Source organism: Rhinopithecus roxellana, chromosome 15 (assembly GCF_007565055.1).
Source record: "Rhinopithecus roxellana isolate Shanxi Qingling chromosome 15, ASM756505v1, whole genome shotgun sequence".
NCBI classification, from domain to species: Eukaryota; Metazoa; Chordata; class Mammalia; order Primates; family Cercopithecidae; genus Rhinopithecus; species Rhinopithecus roxellana.
In genome coordinates, this window is record NC_044563.1 from 44,974,408 (window position 1) to 44,981,332 (window position 6,925).

Genomic DNA, 6,925 nt, shown 5'->3' on the forward strand with positions numbered 1-6,925 from the left:
AAAAGAAAATGTGGAAACATGAAAAGATTTAAGCACCATTAAGCACACTGCTTTGTGATAATCTGATATAAACTTACCTCCTCGACTCTTCTGTGAACTCCGTGAAAGCAGAACACTTGTCTTTTCTATCCTAGTGTCTCTGCTTCTAGCCAGGTCCTGGAACCTAGTTAGTATTCAGGAGGTGGTGGTTGAATTGAATTTGAAATTGTTGAGCCCTCTCACTTCACAGTTGTGGGAGCATGAGAACCAGGCCCGGGTTGGCACACAGGTCTCATTCTACTCATTAGGGAGCCATCTGGGGTAGATGAAGCACAGAGACAGCAAGTTCAAGTCCTGGCTTTCCACTAAATTAGGTTAGCTATTCTACATCTCAGACCCTCAGTCTCTTCATCTGTAAAATTAGATTCATCATACGTTTTTTTTTTCATGATGTTTTTACAGATTAGGAATACTAAAGTAAAAGAAGTAGGAACTGAATAAATTGTGTGTATCATCCTTATTACCCTCTGCCTCCATGTTTGTTTCTGGTCACCAGATATAGCCTCCTCATTCTTTTATGGAAAGTAACTTGCCCCCATCCCCTGATGGGGCCTCCCAAACCTTCAGGCTAGTCAGGTTGAAACCCATGGTACTTGATCCCTGGAGGCAGAAAGTGACAGGAATCTGTGGCTCCAGTTCAGCTGTAGCCAGTGTGGATCCTGCATTTAAACTCCCACACTCACCCCTGAGTTGTAGCCCTGGTTCTGGTCAATGGCTTTGGCTTCCCATCCCAGTTCCAGCATCTCGAAATTAAGAGGCAGAAGGAAACATGGATTTCATATTCCCCCCTTGCCCACACTGCAGAGATCCTTGATACGAGGTCTCAAATTCCCTACAAAATACTTCCACTAACAGAATCACCTCCAGCCCATGCCTCTCTGCTCCCAGAGGCGGCCCCATCCCATTCTTGGTCAGTCCTGGTTGTAAACAGGATTTTCCTTTAATTATGAAAACCACTGCCCTTGAAAGACCATCCGTTGGTCCTAGTTCTGCTTTTTTTTTTTTTTTTGCTTTTTAAAAAAAATTTTTTTTGAGTCAGGTTCACACTCCCGCCCAGGCTAGAGTGCAGTGGTGCGATCACGGCTCACTGCAGCCTCAACCTCCTGGGCTCAAACTATCCTTCCAACTCAGCCTCCAGAGTAGCTGGGACTATAGGCAAGCTTAACTGTACCCAGCTAATTTTTTTATGTTTTGTTGAGACGAGCTCTCACTATGTGGCCCAGGCTGGTCTCAAACTCCTGAGCTCAAGTCATTCTCCCGCCTCAGCCTCCCAAAGTGTTGATATTACAGGCATGAGCCACCATGCCTGGCTCTAGTTTTGCTTTCTACAGCCACATAAAACATAACATTTAATCTCCAAAATGATACCACAAGTTTCTAAAAGATGGTAGTCATTCCTCCCATTATCTCTTTGGCACATGGGATGAAAAATTACCATGTAAACTTCACAAAGACATATGTTTTTCAGTTTTACCTAAATGGGTGCCTTGCACATAGCAGGTGCTCAATAAATATTTGCCAAATGAATAAATAAATGAACCCCTATTGTGTGCTTTATAATTCACTATCTCTAGTTCTCACAAGCTCTCTAGGAAGAAATTACTAATCCCATTTTATAGATATTATTTTGCATGTAAAGTAGGATCTTCTCTTCTGTATTCATCTTTATTTCATCTGTAATGTCAATTCTCCTTTTAAAATGCAGATAAAAGCAAGTGCTTTTTCTTAAAAATCCTTTAATAAATCCATTTTACTTCTAAACAATTACTGGTACTCTTACTTATTAAATCAAGCCAATAGGCCCAGACGCTGATACTATGGTCATGGCGGAGCGGGTGGCGTGCTGAGGCGGAACAGGCTGGGCACAGGATTTTTATAACTGACCTGATGAATCCTTTGAAGAAATAGACAGTACACTAGCTGTTCAACAGTATATTCAACAGAACATATTCAATATCCAATATTGACAAAATTCTTGAACCATCTGAAGGCCCAGATGAAACTTAGAGAAGTATGGACATTTAAGGTAATTCTGCCTTGAGCTAAATGGACTTGTTGTCAAACTTCAGAGTGAATGCCATCCAGATACCTGCACTCAAATGACAGCAACTGAACAATAGATTTTTCTTTGTGCTGCTCATACAACTCCAAGAGTGTCCTGCTATAGCCTATACTAGACACACACTTGATGGCGCTGCATGTCTTCTGAATGGCAATAAATATTTTACCAGCAGGGTTAGCATAAAGGAATAATCTGTAGCAAAACTAGGATCAGTATGCCTTAGGATTTACAGGATATTTTTGCATGCTTATTTTCAAAATTGGCAGATATTTGATGAATATGAAAATGAAATATTTTTGTGTCATCGGTTTACTAAATTTGTGATGAAATAGATGAAATATGATTTGATGTCCTGCGATAACCTGATTATACCAATATTAGAAGAGGAAGTACAGAATTCAGTTTCTGGGGAAAGTGAAGCAAGAACGGAATCATATGGAAAAATGTACTGATCACCTATCTAACATGAATTATGTACTGTATATATCATTTTAGACACATCAATCATATATCCATATTATAGCTTCTTCATTAGTAGTATAATCCATATTATAGCTACTTCATGTATAGTATAGCTGGGTTATACATGTATTGTATGGGTTATACATGTATTATACATGTTATAAATGTATTGTATGCTGGGTTTGCCTTTTAAAATGGGAAATACTTTTTAAGTTATTCATAAGCTGTATATTCACCAGTGTGGCACCCATGGTTTTTTTTTTTTTGTTTTTTTTTTTTATACTTTAAGTTCTAGGGTACATGTGCATAACGTGCAGGTTTGTTATATATGTATACTTGTGCCATGTTGGTGTGCTGCACCCATCAACTCGTCAGCACCCATCAACTCATCATTTACGTCAGGTAGAACTCCCAATGCAATCCCTCCCCCTCCCCTCTCCCCATGATAGGCCCTGGTGTGTGATCCATGGTTTTTTTTTTTTTTTTTTTTTTGAGACAGAGTCTTGCTCTGTCGCCCAGGCTGGAGAGCAGTGGCCAGATCTCAGCTCACTGCAAGCTCCGTCTCCTGGGTTTACGCCATTCTCCTGCCTCAGCCTCCCTAGTAGCCAGGACTACAGGTGCCCGCCACCTGGCCCGGCTAGTTTCTTTTTGTATTTTTTAGCAGAGACGGGGTTTCACCATGTTAGCCAGGATGGTCTCGATCTCCTGACCTCGTGATCTGCCCGTCTCGGCCTCCCTAAGTCCTGGGATTACAGGCTTGAGCCACCGTGCCCGGCCGTGATCCATGGTTTTAAAATAAGATTAGTATTATCTGTTTATAATACCTGTTAATAAAATAATTTACAGTTTGGTAAAATTGCTGCTAAACAATCATTGGATCACGATCCTCATCAAACAAACCCATCTATAAAAAAAAATTGAGTGAGAGCTTGAGGTTTCACACAAGCCATTTACTAAAGAGGTAGAAATGTTTTTCTTTGGTTTTATCCTGAGTTTAGATATCTTAAAAAGTTCTACAGTACGTAGTTTTGTCTTACCTGTTAACTTTCCTCAAATGAGATAAACTGTTTTAAAATTCTGTTTATAGTTTTTGATATGCATATATAATTATGTATATATCTAAATACAAATGCAAATGAAGCATGAGTAATACTTAAATAATTTTACTGTGCTACATAAAGAACATACTTGGAAAGGATTTACCTTTCTGCAACAATGGACTGGTGCATACAAGATGATGATAATGATAAGGCACATAAATGACGTTCCTACTAGAAACCTGCCCTGTCCACCCTTTCTCATTTCCCTTAACCTTATCCTCAAACTACTTTAGCTGAGAAGCTTTTCGCCAGACTGTTAGTGGTGGCTTATACCTATTTATATTTGTGTTACTTGCTTGCAGATTATACCTCATATTAGCAATTACATTACACTACAAGAAAATGTATTTGCATAGGGTCTTGCTTATCTTTGTTTTGCAAAATTATCCTTCTTAGAAAACAGTCCTTAAAATAGTTTGACTCTTCCTGTTAGTAATATTAATCTTTCATTTAACCAGCTAGCCAGCATTAAATAAAATTGAAGAAATACTGTAGTATTTATTTTCCACCCCCTCCTCACAAAGTTTGTGTTTGAATTATATGCACGTGGGAGATTATTAGCAATAATTCATAGGTTCCAAGAGTGTTAATGAATAGTCATACATTTTTTGGACTTTGTTTTAATTCATTGTGGTAAGACTGATTCAAATGCAGAGTTATCAGTCTTATAATCTATTGAATGCCATTTTTTTTATAAAGCACTGGAGATCTTATTGCCAAACTGATTGTAATGAGGCACTAAGGCTGAAAACATTGTACAGGTTGTGAAGAAAGTATTTAAATTCAACTTTTGAACAGATTTAACAAACATGAGGAACTTTTTATATTTAAAAGGGTTATTTTGAAATGAAGATGAAAATGTATTCATCTTAATTGTTTTTTTCAAATTTAAGGGAATAATTTATACCATCTTTTGAGACAAGAATTTACAGCAAAAGTGTGGGGAACAGTAGTATACTGAGAGTGTGTGTATATATCGTGTATGTCTTTCCAAACCTGCCAGTCCTTTTGGCTTTCAACAGTGCTCACCAGCCACAGTCATTACTGTTCCCCATCCCACAATTAGCTTTTAAGAAGCCTTATGTTCACAGTGAAAGGAATGTAGACTCTGAAATGGATTTATGGATTTATATTCATGTCACTATAAACCAATGGAAATGGTAATTTTTAAACAAACTTACTAAATATTGAGACTAAACTAAGTTGATAAATTATATATAGCAGTGTAGCTGCTCTCTCTTTTAAAAAAATTGAGGCAATAATTGGCTTTTTTCTTATTGAAAAAGGTTTTGGATTAATAATGCATGTTGCACTGAATGTCTTAATTCTGGTCTAATTGGTGCAGGTGGCCTGGACCCAGAGTTCTGCAGAGTGTCAGGTCTGGGATGCTGGCTGGGCCTCTTGCTGGATTTCTACAGAAACTCAAAGATTTTTCTTGCTATTTGGATGATGCTTAAGTGTCTGGACCAGCGAGTCATAGCCTCAGCTACCCAGAAGGAGCCAAGAAGTCTGGGTCTGACTGAGGCCTATAGAGTGCTGACTTGTTATATGGGTGAGAGCATGGGACTCCCGCCCAGCAGCATTCAGCATTCCTAATTGGCTTTTTCAAGACACAGCATTGCCTGTAAGTCATCCTGTGCCACCAGATTACCCGGCACCACTCCAGTAGGATGTTAACAGAGGGAAGAAAGTAACGAGCGGGCAAAGTTAAAAACAGCACAAAGAAAAAAAGTAAGAGAACAAACTTGAAAGAAGGATTTCACCACCATCATTAATAGCATGTATTGATTACCACTAAGTGTTTGGCCACTTTGCACATTGCTCACTCTCATTCAAAGACACTGTCTTTGGAAGCCCCTCTGTGCAAATGGGAGAAGGTGTGGAAAGGATCGAACTAAAAGCAAATTCAAAGCAATTACGAGTTGTCCAGGAGCATCTGGGAAACAGTCGTAAGTTAAATAAACCACTAGGGGGCAATCCAAGAATGAGCAAAAGTCAGTCCAGTTGGCAAAGAAGATGCCTTGGGGAAAGTTTTTTTAAAGTACATTTTCCAACACATGAAGAAATCTGAGATCGTTTAGTCTGAATCTACAGAACAAGGTGATATTTCAAAATTTTGATTTATTTTTTCAAGTTACATGTTGATTTAGAAAGGAAAGGTCTTCCTCAATGGTCAGAAACACTTATTAAACACAAATTGATCAGAATCATGTTATAATGAAAAACAATGGTTGGAACAATAGTGTGTCTTAAAAATTTAGATCCCCCCCCCCCGCCGCCAGGCACTTGAGAAACTTCTGAATGTTGGCCATTCAAAATAGATTTCAATTAATGATACATATGAGGTGGCACAGCATAAAGGAAATCTGAAAATATTTGGTTAGCATGTGTAAATGAATCAAATCACACATGATTTGTTTTACAGTTGTACTGATGATACAAAGTTTTTAGGTATGTAATAGAGCTTTGCAGATATGTGTGCATATTTTTTTCTGGTATATCTTCTTTGCAGGTAATTTGGTATGTGCTAACCAGTTGTTAACAGGGATTAAATCAAGGATTAAGCATCTTCGTCAAGGATCAAACATCTCTTGTTCTGTATTTATCTTCCCTGAGGCTCCTGTCTCCCAATCTGGAGGCATGGTTAGTTGCTGCATTCTTGGTAGTCTCATGGCACCTTGCTATTAGTAGAATAAGAGCATGAACTCCCCAGGCAGACTGCTAAGATATGAATCCCATTTCTAGCTGTGTGTTTTTGGCAAGTTACCTTGTTTCAATTAGCCCCTCTCTGACGTAGATACAAAATCAATGCCTACTTCATAGGTTTATAGTGGGAAGTGAATGAATTAATATATGTAAATCATTCATAAAAGTATCTGGCACATAACAGGTACTCAAGACATGCTTGTTGGTTTCATAAATGAGTGATCTGAACATAATGTAAATTCATTACAAGAACAAGTTCATGAAGAAACTGCAGGATTCTTAGATGGATTTTCACTGGCTATAAAAAGTCAACTGGCCAGTGGCAAACAGGAGAGCTGAATAGTGATACTCTTGAAAAGAAACTCTAATTGGTGTTCAGGTCCACCAGACAAGCCTCTTTGTCTTACTTCTAGAATACGGTGACAAACCATGAGCCAGAAATACAGGTGTTTCAATAAAAGTATAGAGTTTTGTCTCAAAAATGCCAGTCAGCCATTTAGAAAAGTTCTATCTGTAGTCACTGAATTTCTCACTTTGTTTTTTGTCTTTTCAACTA

General features: G+C 38.3%; 1 pseudogene; it reads left to right on the plus strand.

The window, feature by feature from the left end:
* Window positions 1-625: 625 nt before the first annotated feature.
* On the plus strand, window positions 626-2,553 carry LOC104656422 (annotated as a pseudogene).
* The last annotated feature ends 4,372 nt before the right edge of the window (window positions 2,554-6,925 follow it).